The following is a 16,187-nucleotide window of genomic DNA, read 5'->3' as shown; positions in this document are numbered from 1 at the left end:
CCTATCAAGTCAATCTAGTCTTTAAGTCTTTTGTAAATACATCGTTCAAGAGACCCTATCTGCATAAAAATGTAGCTGTCTGTCCTACCTTAACTTGGAAACATTGTCTTTCTGGTACCTCAAAATCCTTCTTGTCACTCCCGTTAAGACAAGCTGTGACTAGCCTGTCTTCTCCAGTGTAGTATTCTTCAGATCAGAAGTATATATTTTATGTATGCATTGAATTAGAGGTTTAAGCCTTGTCTAGGGTGGTGATTATTCATCCTTACCATCTATTTCCAGGAGATGTGCAGGACCACATGGTCACAACACATTTGGATATGGTCTATTAAAAGTTCTCGTTTATGCCAAGAAGATTTGAAAACTCTGCAGCCTAAGCAAGTAGGTTTCCTGACAAGATTATTTCGTATTATGTACACTTGGTTTTATCTGAAACTGACTGCAATTTGTTAAGATACAGTACACAAAGAAATTAAACATCCATCAATTTCAATTTGATTTGTTTAAAAAAGCTAAATTATGAGTTAACTCAGAAGGTAATAGAATTCAGAAAGAGAGTACTTGTGATACAAGGCGTCCCTTCATATATTAATTTTCATTTTTGGTGAGATGAAGTTTGAAATTAGATTCAGATTGCAAATTATAGCTTTGTATGGGCTCCCTATTGCTAGCTCATGAAATACTTAGATTCCTGAGGATGAAACAATTTTACTTCCCATAATAGGCTGCAAAAGCCTTATTTCCCACTGGTAGGATAATAGGTCTGCAGCTTGAAGTGAGAGCGAGTCATGCTTTTGCTCCTTGACTTGGTCACCAACAGGGATACATTAAACATATAACCGAAGAAGAAATGGTGGGTTTCACTCCAATTCAAAGATTATCCTTTTCATTTCCCCACTACAACTAACCCTACAGCCTGAATTCTGTGAAGGAGGCTGCCCATCATTTAATGCCATACAAATACCTTATTTACCTTTCCCTATACACTGCTGAATTCTTGCTTTGTGCCAGTTTTTGGGCTTCACAGCACTCACAGGCATAGGGTAAGAAAGGCATTTGTCTCAGGGCATAAACTGATGGACTCATTTAGCACAAAAGATCCATTACGTTTAGGCAGGGCAGGAGTAATGTTTGCAGCAATAAAGCGGATGTGTGATGCCCTGTAATCCTAGGGTAACATATTAAGTCTGTAAATTGTCTTCCTGCTGCCTCCTAAACATGCGTGGTTGTATCCATCTGTTATTATCACCTTTCTTGGAGCAGCAGGGTGGAAGGCTGTGTAGCTGCACCTCAGCAGATGCTGGCAAGTGCTGGTCAGGAGCAGCCAAAGCTGTTCTGCTGTGTCCTGCAGCTTAAAGCCAAATGGGTGCTGTGTGGCTACAAAAATAAAATTAACTAAGAAGATTTCCCAGAAGAAGAGTGGAGCACATTAAAACAAACAAACAAACAAAAACCAACCAACCAACCAACCAAGGAAAATTATTATTAAATTCTCCAGAAATGTGGAAAACAACTGGACAAGGTTTGAGTTTGGTGTCTCATGCAAAATAAGACTACAGAGGCTAAAAGACTAAAAGGCTATCGTTGTGGCTTTTGCTGGTTCTGAAGCATTTTCTGTTTTTAAGAGCTTGCAATTAACTCAGACTGATAATGAAGTTGTGCTACTGCATTAAAACAAAAAGAGGAATAGTGGTGAAATGACGTGTTAGATGTGCTTCCATAGTACTAAATAGACTTTGTTTCAGGTTTGTGATTGTTGATAATATTTTATAATTTTAGTAATTTATATTTATGAGCAGAAATATAAATCCCAGTCCCAGCAGGACTGGGAACTGGGTCAAAAGTTTTAAAGCAAAGTTCCTGCAAGACCTAGGAATAATCCTCAATAGAACAAACAGATTTTTTTAAGTAAAATTGAAATCCAGCCTGCTATGAAGCCTCCAAAATGTGCCTAACTCTTTGACAGCCAAGTATTACATAAGTTAATAAAAAGGAAGCAAAATTTGAATCTGCAGTCTTCAAAAATCAGTGTTAGAAACTAGATGTCCTTTGGCTAATACCACAAGCTATGACAAGGTCTGACCTTTGGAAAGTAATGCTAGAATTATGGTGGAGTATATTGCTCAGTGAGAGTTTACAGAGAGCCTCTATAAGGATGCACACACTGTATGGACAAAAACACACCATCAATTTCAGTGAAAACTTTTTAAAATGGACACCATGAAGAGAGATGGAGCCTGAAAACAAATGGAGTTTTTATTCATATTTAACTGGGCAAAGGTGAATAAACCAACATGGTGTTTAAAGCAGTGATACCATTGCTAAAAGAAATTCAGGGAATAAAAGGCAAATGGCTGAAGTTCAGGATGGAGGTTGAGAAGACTGGCATCTCTGAAGTGGGATGGAAGCTGCAGATAAAAAAAAAAAGGTAGAAAAAGGCTTAGACACAGGGGAAATGTCTGCATTCCTTTGATGGAAATATCTCTGTCCCTTGGTCTCATTAAAAGTGTGCACTCATTTGAGAAGCTGGGAACCAGAGATACAAAGAGAGGTTGTGGGGATGTATTCCAGGGCAGAAGGGATCTGCCAGCACAGTACAGGACAAAGCTAAAAAGAACACTTGCCATGAAATTCCTGTCTTTAAGAATGTTATTCTTACATAAGGCAAAAGTAAGAAAAAAGGATGGTTTCATTACTCTGGTGACCTTAGAGCTGAAGAATCAAAATTGTAGAGTTGAATATATATAAAAGGATGATTCTTCATCTGATGGTTTCACAAGGATTTAAATCAGTATGTTAACAAAACTTTTCCTCCAGCTATAGTGCTTGAACAGCTGGAAGAAATGGTTGGTGTTTGTCTATGCTTCATGTATCAGGACAGTGGCATTTTCTCACTAGGCATCCTCACTGGACTGGCAGTCAAAGCTGATGGGTCTCCAGCATCCCTTGGTGTCTGTCTGTGGAAAAACTGAACAAGCCACTAGTAAAAGTGGTCAGTGGAGCCAGAAAGCTATAGACAGTAGCTAAGACAAGGACTGAGTAATATCTGAGATGCCTCAGGGCATCTGATCCATTTGCATAAGGCTGGTCAAAATAACACAGGCTTTATGGTGACATCTCACTTCAGTGAAGCAGCTTCTGCATACAAGGTCAGCTACGCTAGGAGATCCCAAATGGCATTTAACACTCATGTGCAGGCTACTGTACCAATCCCTTCAATCCCACTGGGTACTTAGACATTTACTTTGCCTGTGAAAACATTCATGCAGACATCTGCACTTCGATGTTGTAGCCTTGAGTTACATTCTGTCCTTGGTATCATATATAATGTGTGGGAGAAAAGGAAACACTGTAAGGTGTATGGGGAGCTCATAGGATGTTTAAGACCACGTCTAGTAGTATATCTTTACAGGACAGAGCAAGTGGCATGGTTCCTCCAAGCCTAATTCAGCACCTTATGACGCCCAGTGTTGTTAAGATCCAATTAGTGAGAGATGCCTCTGCCTGAATTAAGGTGCAGATGAGACCATATGCCAAAGTCAACAATACAGATTTTATTTAACAGTGAATGTGAGGTAGAGAGAGAAAAGGAAATTGAAAAAAGAGGAGAGAGAGAGATATCAAGCAGAAGATAGTTGCCACCTGTGGATCCAAAAGTGTCCCGTTGGTCCTTCTTCACCCTGGTCTTCTCAGTGGTGGGGGTCCTGGACTTGTTCTTCTGGAGTTAGCACCTTTATACAGTCCAAGTTCCGAGTATCCATGGGATGGTTGCACATGTCATTCCCATAACTTAATGTGATCTTTCTTTGAGTGGTGCTATGTGTATGAGTAGCTGCTTCCTCTCCCAGTTTGCCACAGTGGGAATTTTTGTCTGAATGCATTAACCAGGATTTGCAACCAGATCTCACCTCTGCCAGGCCTGGGATTATTGCCTTGCTCTCACAAATTCCTCCCTTCTTTGCTATTCTCAAGTTCCCACTGCGGTGGCTTATCTTACGGCAAGTTCCTTCTGTGGCCTTGAGTGTGCTCTTTAAGTCATTACAAGTGTGCAGATGTGTGATGGTTCTGATGTGCAGCTTCTCATGAAAAGTGAAAGAAGATGGTGGAAGCATTCAGAGTTGGAAAGCACAAGAGTTGCACGGGGATGCCTCCACGCAGAGTATCTGTGCATCCTCTTGCAATTGTGAGGTCAAAACCAAAGACTGGTGGTTGCTGTGCTGTGACTTCTGCCAAAACTAGGCTGTTGGCATACTCATGAAGAGAAGGAGTACTTGAATTTGTTCTGTGACTGTAAGTTTTCATGTCTTTGTTTATGGGAGGCATGCGTCGCTGAAACAGACCATAAACAGTTACTGCCAGTGCCAAAAAGAGACCAACACCAGCTCAAGCTCTGAGGAAACAGAAATTCATTTTTTTCTAGGGCTAAGCTACTGGTGGCTGCATGTCACCTCATCTAAAGAAGGAGAACGAGAAATTATACGAAGATCGGCAGAAAGTTACTGAGTAACTTCCACAGGAGGGGCGCTTAAATAACCTAGAACTCCTGGAATAATGAATACGGTTGAGGACGTAGGGAGAAAGTGATCACTCATAGAATCAGAATAGTTTAGGGTTTCTAAAGGTCATCAAGTCCAACCCCTTGGTTATAGCAGGTCCAAACAGACAACCTTGCTCAGGGAGTTTCCCAGCTAACTGTCAAAGTCTCTAAGGTTGGAGATTCCACAAGTTTGCTGTGCAACGTGGTCCAGTGTTTGACCACTCTCATGATGAACACCCCATGTTCCAGCTTGTACCCATTGCCTCCTGATTCATTATCATGAACTCTCCAGAAGATTCTGTCTCTGCCTTCTCTACCCTTCCATTAGGTTTGATGAGTTTCCCTCCGAGCCTTCTCTTCTCCAGGCAGCACAGCCCCAGCTCTGACATTCCTTTTTCATGTCACAGATGTCCCTTAACCATCTTAGTGACCCTTTGTTGGACTCTCTTCAGCTTGTCCATGTCTCCCTTGTACCATGGAGCCCAGAACCGGACACAACATTTCAGGTGTGGCATCACCAGTGCTGAGTAGAGGGGAAGGATCACCCCCTTCGACCTGCTGGCTAACTCTTGGTTAAAGAGTGCTGTATCCATTATCACACTCAATAAGATGGCACCGTTGCAGTGGTCATGCAGCTGCATTAATGCAAGCAGAAGGAAGCTCTTTTTCAGAAACCACGCGATGCAACTGTGGAACTAAACCTTACAGTCTATATTAGAAGCCAAAAATTAAAATTTGTTTAATAAAGGATTAGACAGATTTGGTAACACAGGCCTACTGTTGCCTATTAAACCTCATAATTCAGACGCAAACTCCAGCCCAGTGTGGGGATGGTGTTACAGGAGGGGTGCCGAACAGCACCCTGGGAGATGTGGTTTCCCAAGTACTCCATCACACGTGCAGGGAAGTGCCTCGGTGTGATCGGTTGTTAAGGTCACGTGGTGTGACGTGTCACTATTGGAACCCACATAGAAGCTGTTGTCTCACTTGAATAAACGGATTTGGTTGTGGGACCCCCAACCAGGCGGGTCTGTGTGGGTTTATTATTTATTATATTAATAAAGCTATAGCCCAGGATGCCGCTAAGGTGCCAGCTGTTAGAAACTGGGTGGACATGCCAAGGGGAAGGAACACACCTCCCTGCTACCATTTCTCTTTGCAACTGCTGTATGTCATTGTCCTCACTGAGTTGCCATGGAAGATGAGCTAATGTCTAGCCTGAAAACAGTGAGATCTCATTGATTTGGAGAATAATAAAGCCCAGGTGTATCAGTTCAGGTCAGAGGTTCAGTGGCAAGTGACAGGAGGAGAGTGCTGAATGAAGCATGTCTGACAGCACCACTACCTCTTGGAGGTGTTCAGTGATGCTTTCCTAAAGGCATGAAAATATAGGACCATAAAAATAGCTCCAGGGTTGACAGGTACAGGTTGTATCTTTTTGTTTCTCTGTATGGTTGACTGCATAGGGCTTTAAAAAGGGTATGAACATCAACAGGGTGAGGGGAAGAGTGCAGCCAGACTCTGGAGAAATCACACTTCTATACATTCATCTATGTTAAGATATTCTTCATGTCACTGAAATATGTACAGTGAGGGGCCCTCCAATTCACACTGTGAAAAAGTCTGCAGCATCCCTGAACACTTTGGCAAAATGTGCTGCTGGAGGCAGGAGGGTAGGCTGGCTGGTGGCTGCTCTGACTTCCTAGGATAGGCAAATTCTAACACAAATAGAATATAAATTAGGGAGAATTTGGGGGAGGCAGACACACTTGTAAAGCACTTGACAGAAATGCAGTGGAGCCAAAACTCAAGCCAAACAATATCCAAGTCAATCTGATTTCCAAAAAAAAATCCCCAAACCTGTCTGGTCTCAGCTAAAACATGGATTGCTGGTTGCCAAAGCTGTTGTAGGATGACACTGCAGAGGATGATGAAGGCTCCTAGCAGGTGTCTGGGATGGCATATTTCCAGGCTTTTTGTCAATGTAAAAAGCAGCCTTCAAAAGGAGACAGAATTTGAAGGCAACAGAGATGCAAATTTTAAGGTATTATAAAATAATTTTTTAAGAAAAATGTGGAAGTCGTTATTGCCACATTTTATATTGGCCTTAGGTGAACAGCAGTGTTGAAGGGGTTGCTTAAGTTTATTGCATGTGCCAAAGACAAGAGGTCAAGGCATGTATTAAATCCTGAACTGGTAACACCAGAAAAAAAAATTCAGTTCTTTGTGTGAAGTACATTTGCTTGTGCATTTGGAAAAATACAGCCCAGCTGTCCAAGAACTGCTTCCCTCTGTTTCTGCTAGGGCTGAACTAGCCATTACTACCTGCTTAAGCCACAGGTTAGAGACAGTAAACCCAAATTAACTGTAATTTTTAGAAATATCAAGTTATCCCTCTGTTATCTGTTGATTCAAGGGAAAGTGAGCAAAAAAATTGCCACTCATTCAGGCTGGGCACAGAGACTTTCCCATAGAGTAGCTTCAGGGAGCAGAGCATAGTCAGAATCCAAAGCCTACTTATGACTATGCTTCTGAGCAGCAGCAGGGAAGGGCAAGTCATAGAATCATAGAATCGATTGGGTTGGAAAAGACCTCCGAGATCATCGAGTCCAACCCTTGGTCCAAATCCAGTCCATTTACTAGATCATGGCACTCAGTGCCACGTCCAATCTGCGTTTAAAAATCTCCAGGGATGTTGAATCCACCACCTCTCTGGGCAGCCCATTCCAATGCCTGATTACTCTCTCTGTAAAGAATTTTCTCCTGATATCCAACTTAAATTTCCCCTGGCGGAGCTTAAGCCCGTGCCCCCTTGTCCTATTGCTGAGTGCCTGAGAGAAGAGACCAACCCCCACCTGGCTAGAACTTCCCTTCCGGTAGTTATAGACGGTGATGAGGTCACCTCTGAGCCTCCTCTTCTCCAGGCTAAACAACCCCAGCTCCCTCAGCCTCTCCCCATAGGACTTATGCTCCAGTCCCTTCACCAGCCTTGTTGCTCTTCTCTGGACCCGCTCCAGCACCTCAATATCCTTTCTAAACTGAGGGGCTGTCATGGTTTGAGATAGCCCCAAAAATCCAATTCCCTAGCTCCATCCCCCCCTCCCACATCTCAACCTAATGTGAGAGAGGTTTTTCCAGACAAAACACACCAGACTCCAAAGTGGGGAAAAGGGAAATATATTACAATGACTGTACAAATAAATACCATATCACATTATACACATGATCACAAACTATCTCTACCATGACATATGTATTTACAATGGATCAGATCTCTTCTCTCCTCCAAATAAAAGTCCAGGAGGGAAAAAAGGACAGATCCCTTCCAGTCTCTGAACAGCAGCATCTTCTAAGGCAGCAGGTTTCTTCTCATCTCATGCAGCAGCTGATAGCTGGCTTTCTGCCAGCGTCCACGAGGGAGGTATTCAAGCTCCCCCGGCCCCATCGCCTCACAACTGGGGGGTCTTCCGTGGGCTTCGTAACCCCAGACAAGGTCGTATCACCACGTCATATCACGAAGACACAGGGGGGTCTTCGTGACGGTCTGGTATCTCTTGCAGGGCCTCTGTGCCCTGTCTCTCAGGCTGCCACCGTGGCAGCAGTGCAAGGGGGGGGAGAGCCAAGGTCAACTCCCCCTGCATTCCTTTCGGAGCTCTCTAGCTCCTTTCTACAGTGCATGTCGCACTTCAAGGCTCTTTCAAGTAAGAGTCCATCATCTTCCTCCTTCCAGGAGGTCTCAAAGGAGTTTTGGGGATCTGGTATCAGTCTTACCCCCAAGAACTCTGTAGCTCTCAGCTGCTGGCTCTCCTTTCCTCGACTCTCCTTCCAGGAGTCTCCTCTGCAGTGCTGCATGTTGCTTCTGCTGCTTCTTCAGCTCAGGTTCTTATCTCTGGCTCTCTGCCACTGTTTCTCTGGTCAGTGTCGGCTGCTGCTCTGTGCCCATGGAGAAAACATCTCCCGGCATACTACAGGCACCTAGCCCAGCTTTATGCTGTTCCAGGTCCCTGCAGCCCCCAGCCAGGGGCTGGGAGGGGGCCAGAGGCCCCAAGGGGCTCAGAGCCCCTACCTCGTGGCTCTACAACATGGCCACCTCTCCTACAACAAAACTACAACTCTTCTTTTCCGGTCTGGTTGTGGTATGTTTACATTTCTGCAGGAGCGCCCATTGGGCAGAACTTCAAAACTTCCAGGGGTTTCCACCCCTTGGGGTCTACCACTTCTCTTAGCCTCTGGGGAGAACAAGGTTCAAACCACTACAGGGGCCCAGAACTGAACACAATACTCAAGGTGTGGCCTCACCAACGCAGAGTACAGGGGAAGGATCACTTCCCTGCTCCTGCTGGCCACGCTATTTTTGATACAGGACAAGATCCCATTGGCCTTCTTGGTCACCTGGGCACACTGTTGGCTCATGTTGAGCTTCCTGTCAATTAGTACCCCCAGGTCCCTTTCTGCCTGGCTGCTTTCCAGCCACTCTGTGCCCAGCCTGTAGCGCTGCAGGGGGTTGTTGTGGCCAAAGTGCAGGACCCGGCACTTGGCTTTATTGAACTTCATCCCATTGGACTCAGCCCATCTCTCAAGTCTATCCAGATCCCTCTGCAGAGCCCTCCTGCCTTCCAGCAGGTCGACACTCCCTCCCAGTTTTGTGTCATCAGCAAATTTGCTGATGATGGACTCAATCCCCTCATCTAAATCATCAATAAAGATATTAAACAGGACTGGACCCAACACAGACCCCTGGGGAACACCACTGGTGACCGGCCGCCAGCTGGATGCAGCTCCATTCACCAGCACTCTCTGGGCCCGACCCTCCAGCCAGCTCCTAATCCAGGAGAGGGTACACTTGTCCAAGCCATGGGCTACCAGCTTTTCCAGGAGTATATTATGGGAGACAGTGTCAAAGGCCTTGCTGAAGTCTAGATAGACCACATCCACAGCCTTCCCCTCATCCACCAGGTGGGTCACCTGATCGTAAAAAGAGAGTCGTTCTCTCTTGGTGTTTCAGTCAACAGAAAATTGAAAACAAGGATGCGTGCCAGTTGGAAACCAGTGTCAGAGCCACAAGGAACCTGAAGAAATACAATGCAAAAGAAAAATGAGGGCATGACTCCAAATCCTAGAAAAGCCCATCTCTTCATCAGAATGAAGCTGTGCAGAGCCTCTGTGGGAACTAGGGATCACAGGCAGCAGCAGCCTCCCCATCACTTATGAGGCTGCTGGTCTCACAGGAGAAATGGTTGTTACCTTATTCCAGCCCCAAAGGGAAAGAATTAAGAGGTATGAAATTACACATTGTGTTGCAAATAACTCACAAAGCCTCTTCAGGCAAGTGCAGACAGCAAACATATAAGTCAATCCAAGAAAATAGTAATACCAATTGCTGCCCTGATACCACAGAGAGGCAAAGGAGTATTTTTAAACAGGACTTCAGGAAAGATGACAACATAATTTTGCAATTCCTCTAAAAACATAGGAGAAACTATAATATCATATGTTAAAAAATGGATAAAGGTGAACACTGATTAAAGGTACTCCTAAGGTGGTGTTGGATATTCTTCCTCCTATAGAAGGGAAACTGAGTATGTAAACCATATTGCTTATTACAATCTGCTTCACGTGGCTTTTTTATTTTTGTTGTTGTTTTGATTGCACATAAATTCCTTCTCTCTGTGTTAATCAGTTTGTCCTACTTTATTTACATATACTTTGCCTCCTTTCATTTCAATGTGCCAGTGCTCCTCATCCTAAAAGGAGGAAGGCACAATTAACAGAGCTGAACCTAAACATGCAGCTATCTCTCCCTGAGTCTCAGGTTTTGTGCTGAGGCATTATGTCTTTGTTCCTGAGCAGGATCACAATGCAGGCGACCTCCCAGAAGAGAAGATGCCAGGGATGCAGAGTTTTCTTCAAGGATAAGCACCACGATGCTACCCCAAGTCCTGGAAGCATTCCCTCCTGCCCTGGCTTAATTTGCATTTCAGCTCCAGGCCAGCTCTGTTTGTTACCCACAGCAGACCTCTACAGAGCTGAAAACCAGATTAAACTGCAGCAGACAGCTTTCAGGAGCTGAGCTAGTTTTTTTAAGGCTTACTGAAGTATCTCTACATTACAATGCAAACTGCACTGTAGATATAGTTTGACTCGCTTTATTTACACGTATCGCTGATCTTGAGAAGAAGTCGCCAGAAGGCATGCAAGGCAATTCTTCTTGCCGGAATTGTACCAAAGGGAAAATCCCTCTTTCCCAGGGGTCAACTTTGCTTTAGGGACTGATGCAAATCAACACCTCCGGCAGAGAGCAAACTCTTTTGCTGCTCATGCAATTCCCGCTCCCTCTAAGCTGATTCTGCATAACACCATCGCTACTCATGGTCTTAAGAACAATAACTTGAAGACTGTGTTTAACACAGTAAGTGTGCGATGCCTAGCACAATATTATATTTATTCATGAGCTATCTAATAAGTGAGGATGCATATTTTATCATAATGCTCCAACACAGGAAAAACAAACACTCTTTGTAGTTCTGTGCTGTTTTGCTTGCTTTGGTGTATTGATAGAGCTAATGACCACAGTTTGTGCCTTTTTTGCTAGGCACAGAAAATCCCTGCTTTGAGAACATTGTGCTGTGACAGAATGATAAGAATTAGGGCCGTGCAGCACAGAGCCTGGTTCCTCTGCAATGACTTTGAACTGCCATGCCAGAGCAGCAGAGAAGTGTGGTGTCACTGCTGCCAGCTGCAGCCTCAAGGAGCAGGAAATGGGGCTCTGCAAGAGGAAACAGGAGTAGCCAAAACAGGGGAGAAAGCAACAGCAGAGGGTCATCAACAAAACCCATGGGTGACATTAGGTTGGAGTACATGTATACGTGCAAGCTGCTCAGGGCCAGGGGAAATCTGATTGTAGCAATTATGCTAAACCTCCCAACCCCTCACTCCTCCCCAGCTCTCTTTCTACCACAGTGCTATAATTCACCCCTTTTGGAATAAGACTGCTAAGTGTACTGATACCTGTCTGCATAATTTGGAGAAAGACAGTGGACCATTTCTGTTCATCTAAAACATATGTGAGAATGAGCCAGACATAGTTTTTCATTGCCCCACAAAATTATCACTGGAGGAAACTTTACAGTTAATGATGCAGTTAATTTCTACATTGTTAACTTCTTTGACAGAAATTTTGGGCTTTGCCTTAAATCTCCAGGGATCAAAGACCATTTTACCACTACTCTCAATGGAAGTAAGTCCAAAAGCTTTTAAAATGTCGTAACCTGCTGGAACAGTCATTCGCCTCATTTCAATGTGCACTGTGCACAGGAGTTTGCTTTCAGAGCTGTAGGAGGAAAAATCCTTCATGATCTATTGATACAAGCTGCACTGTAGGACCAGAGAGACAACAATGGATTAGACTTGTATATACAAACACCTTTCCAAAGATTAAGATAAGTTCTCCTCTGTGCTGGCAGTGAATGAACAGAATTCTCAATTTACTTTCCCAATAGACAGGAGCACCTGAGGTAAAGGCCGATTACAAATACACCCCTTGGAAGACTGATGCTTGTTTTCTGATGGCCTGTCAACTTTCTACTTCCCCTTGATTTATTTGAGCCGTGGTGCGTGTCTATCTATGGAGTGCATATTTAGAGAAACTGAGAGTATCTGTTCAATTAATACAGACAGAGATTTGGCTGCTTGGAACTACACTCTCTGTTTACTCTTAAGCATCACCTTGGATGATGATCCCTCAAAGTCATGGTCCAAAAGAAGTCACAGACTATTCATGCAGTATGAATCTTATCCTTGGTTTCAAGTGCCTGTATGTCTTATTCCATATCTAATTAGCCTTGCAAAATCCCAGTTTGTAAACACTAATTGGAAGCATGCAAAGGTAAGTGTTCATGTAAATCCTCCTCTGCATTTTGATGTGTCAGGTGCTACAGGCAAATAAATCTGACACCAGAAAAACGCCCAGGAAGTTTTGCCTATACAACTGGAAAATTTGAGTCTCTATGCGAAAAGAAGAGAGTCTCATGTTAAAGAGAGTTTAGAATAGGAGTAGGAAAAGTTACGGACAGGCTGAAAATTGCAGGTAGTAGAAGGGACAAAGTGATAATAAAACCACAATTTGTAGACCCTATAATTAGGAGGAGTAGCATAATGCAGAGATAAATAAATAAAAACTGTTAGTGAAGTGGCTGGCTCAGGGGACTGATAATAAGACTGTATTTTGAGCTTAGTGTCTCTGCCAGAGAGTCACTGATTCTGAGAACGCCAGACTGAAAAATAGCAAAGATCGCTACTGTCTGTTGCAAAATTAGATTACTGTTTCAGTCTAGTATTTCACATAGGCCCTGTTGTTTGCTGACTCTAAGAAAAGGCCAGAGGCTCAATGAATGGAAAATTAAAACTGCACCTTCTTGGAGAAACACTTGCCTGAATAGGTGTGAAATAGATTAAGAGGCAAATTTTCATATTTTCTATCTGTTGTAAATGTGATTTTAAATGTGCAGTTGACATTTCTAGTGCTGTCAGTCAGAGCTTTTGGACAATTACTAGTAAAACTAAGGATATTGCAAGAACTAATCACTGGGAAGTATAAGACATAAAATTTAAACTCATCATTGTTTTAAACATCAAGTTGATGAATTTTAGCACAAAATACCAGAAAAATAAGCTCTTAATATTGAGGCATAGAGAAGATATCTTCTGAAAGAGGTGTTCATCCAAGTTACTGTCTCTATGTTATCAGCTTTGTGCAGGGGTCTCTAAGTAATCCTAAACTGATTATGAAGGACATCTGCCTATTGGCATGGGTAGCCTGTCTTTTAATTGTGAAAAACACATGATACCAAGGAAACTTCAGTCAGCAAAGGGAACATCCTTCAATTACTATTGCATTATGAAGAAATTATTATGCAGAAAAATAACTGAGGAATGACCTGTGACAGTGATTTGTCAAAAGCTTGGGGAGGTGTGATAATTTCACATAAGTTTCTATTAAGAACCAATTGAAACTAAGTTTAATGTGGCCCTCCTTTTTATCACAGCTTTGGTCAGTGTCTTCTGTGGCATATACAGCTCCAATATTCTTTCATCAAACATGAAATTTTTCTTTGGTTAAAGCTACTTCCATGTCACCTGGTCTACCCTTTCTGTAAGTTCTGCTTCTCTGGCAATGCCAAAGACACAGTACCCATCCTGTAACAGATATGGCTCCAGTTCATTAGTCTTATTATATACATTTCCAGCACTGTTTATGGTAAGAAATATTTCATATTTCTTGTCTTTCTGCTACAATTCCTCACTCTCTCTCATTGCCCCTTGCAACCTTTGCCTACAGCTCAGGCATTTATGGGCCGAAGTCTGATACCACTTTACGCTGGACAATTTTTCACTAGAAAACTGACTCTGGATTAACAGTGGGATAAATAAAACATGACCTCAGGCCTTCTGTCTAGTGATTTCTACCTCCTTCATCATTAGCACTTAAAAATGCTATTGGGTGATTTCTGCTGATACATTCAACTCAGATGCAACACTCCTTCCTCCCCCAGACCTCCCACATAAAAAAAAAAGAAAAATAAAAAAGATGCATTGCCTTATCTGTCTACGATAATACAAGAAGCAGAAGAAGAGGTTTGAAATGCTTTGGGAGCATTAAAAAGGGTGTTTATCATCTCAAGTGATAGACAGAACTTAGTCACGATAAAATCTACTAACCATGAACCACACAAACTTCACACACATTTTGTGTTATGAGTATTACAAAGAATTTATATAGTGCCATACATTTTCATGGCCATTTCTTCCAAGCAGATAAAGCACATTCCCTTCCTGAGAGAGCCTGCAGTCTATATAAGTCAAGACAAATATTGTATGTGATAAAAATAGAGGACAAAAGTTCAGGGGGGATTGATGTGTGAGACAGCTGATAAGGAGAAGGGTGAAAAGGGAAATGATTAAAAGTTGCTGTTTGGATTCCTTTCAAAACTAGGGAGAGGCTCAGCACACTACAAAGTCTATGGCAATAAACACACTACTGGTAAGATGTCCATTGCACTTATACATCGAAAAGTATTCTACATGGAAGAAGCAGTCTATCCAGAGGAATTATACATAAGGTGAGTCTGGATGAATTAAACATACAGTGGTGTTGGTTTGGATGCAATGTTTGTCTATGTGATCAATTTGGGATTTCATAAATGGGTCTGATTTTCAAGAGTAGCATACTAAAGCATGCAAATACTGCCCTTTTGATGAGGACTTTCAAGATGGACACCTAAACAGAGGCACTGGACACCAAGGAGAAGGTCACAGTTTGCGAGTAGTGTTGCGAGAGCTGCTGGCTGCACGCATCTAGGACACCTGCTGATCCAGGGCAAAGCAGAAAGTATTTACAAGAGCACAGCCTCAGCATCCATACTTAGCAAAAGGGAATGACGGTGGAACTTCCCACCTCCAGCTTAATCCCACAGATGCTCATGGCCATAGCGTTTGTGAGACACCTGGTATTCACAGGGCCCCTCAGTGCCATGGCGGGCATCTAGAGATGCTCTCAGTGCTGGTGTCTGTGGAAAGCTTGTGCAGGGTGCCCCATGGAAAGGCTGACCTGAGCTCCCTTCTGCCTGCCCCGCCAGGCAGCCTGACCTAGGACAGGAAAGCACTAACTCATATGAGGGTCTTGCTGTGCAAAGGGGTGTGCACTGCCTGTAGCAAACCACCCAGAGGGCAGAGGCAGCTGTGCTAGAGCCAGAGCCCAAACCTGGCGACAGAGCATCAGCCCCAGCATGCAGGAGATGCCAGTCAGGTCACCCCATGCCTTTACTGTAAAGCAGCCTTCAGCTTAGTGGCCCATCCCTCACATCCTCCAAAGCTGGTGCTGCCATACTCGGCCCACTGTTGCAGAGGAGATGCTCTCAGGAAATTCATGGCAGGGCTTCACTGCACAAGCAAGGTCTCACTGAGGTCTGACCCTGTGATTTCTAATTTTGGTTCATTATTAGTATTAAGATTCTTCCTGTGACTTGTTCCAAGGCAGCATAAGCAAAAGCAGAGCTATTTGGACATGCATCCTCAGGGTATTTACCCAAAGTCGTATGGGTTATTCAGAATTTCAGAATACTTACTTAAATGTCCCAGATGAAGGAAAACTGATGAACATCTCTAAAGTTTTTAGGTATAGGCCCATCTATAAATTCCATCAATCTGTTATCCTTATGTCAGTGCACACTATAAAAAAGGGTTTTCTGAAGTACGTAATTTACAATAGGGATTGGGGAGCAAAACCAACATAAGCACAGCAGAAAAAGGAAACTTGCAGTTAAGTTGAATATTCAGAAGCAAACAGGAAAGGAGAACATAAGCAACATCAATACATACATAATTTAAGAAACATTGTCTGAAAGTGCACATTTCACTTTTAAAAATGCTTCTAATTACGAAAGCCACAGGGAGGAGAGGAAGAAAGGGATGTCAAATACTAGCAATCGATTAAGCCTGCCTAAAAGAAGTAAGAGCTAATATTTAGGTTCAGATTCTCTGTGTAATTCTTATTATGCATATAGTAAGGATTATACACAAAATACACAACCAGAATTGCCAAATACTCCAAAATTTCTCACTGTAAGCACAAAGGGTTAGGACCTCCACCTTC

The 16,187-nt window shown here is 43.1% G+C and overlaps 1 long non-coding RNA gene across 1 annotated transcript; it reads right to left on the bottom strand.

Moving 5' to 3' along the window:
• Positions 1 to 2,231: 2,231 nt before the first annotated feature.
• Positions 2,232 to 4,088, bottom strand: LOC120323891. The gene is made up of 2 exons (XR_005564805.1): positions 3,643 to 4,088; positions 2,232 to 2,408 (listed from the first exon to the last, which is right to left on the bottom strand). It is a non-coding gene; the product is annotated as an uncharacterized LOC120323891 (long non-coding RNA).
• Between the last annotated feature and the right edge of the window lie 12,099 nt (positions 4,089 to 16,187).

This window comes from Pipra filicauda, unplaced genomic scaffold, assembly GCF_003945595.2.
Source record: "Pipra filicauda isolate LSUMZ 115617 unplaced genomic scaffold, ASM394559v2 scaffold365_size864120_pilon, whole genome shotgun sequence".
Lineage (NCBI taxonomy): Eukaryota > Metazoa > Chordata > Aves > Passeriformes > Pipridae > Pipra > Pipra filicauda.
The sequence above is the reverse complement of the archived record's forward strand: the minus strand, read 5'-3'. Positions and strand labels throughout refer to the sequence as shown.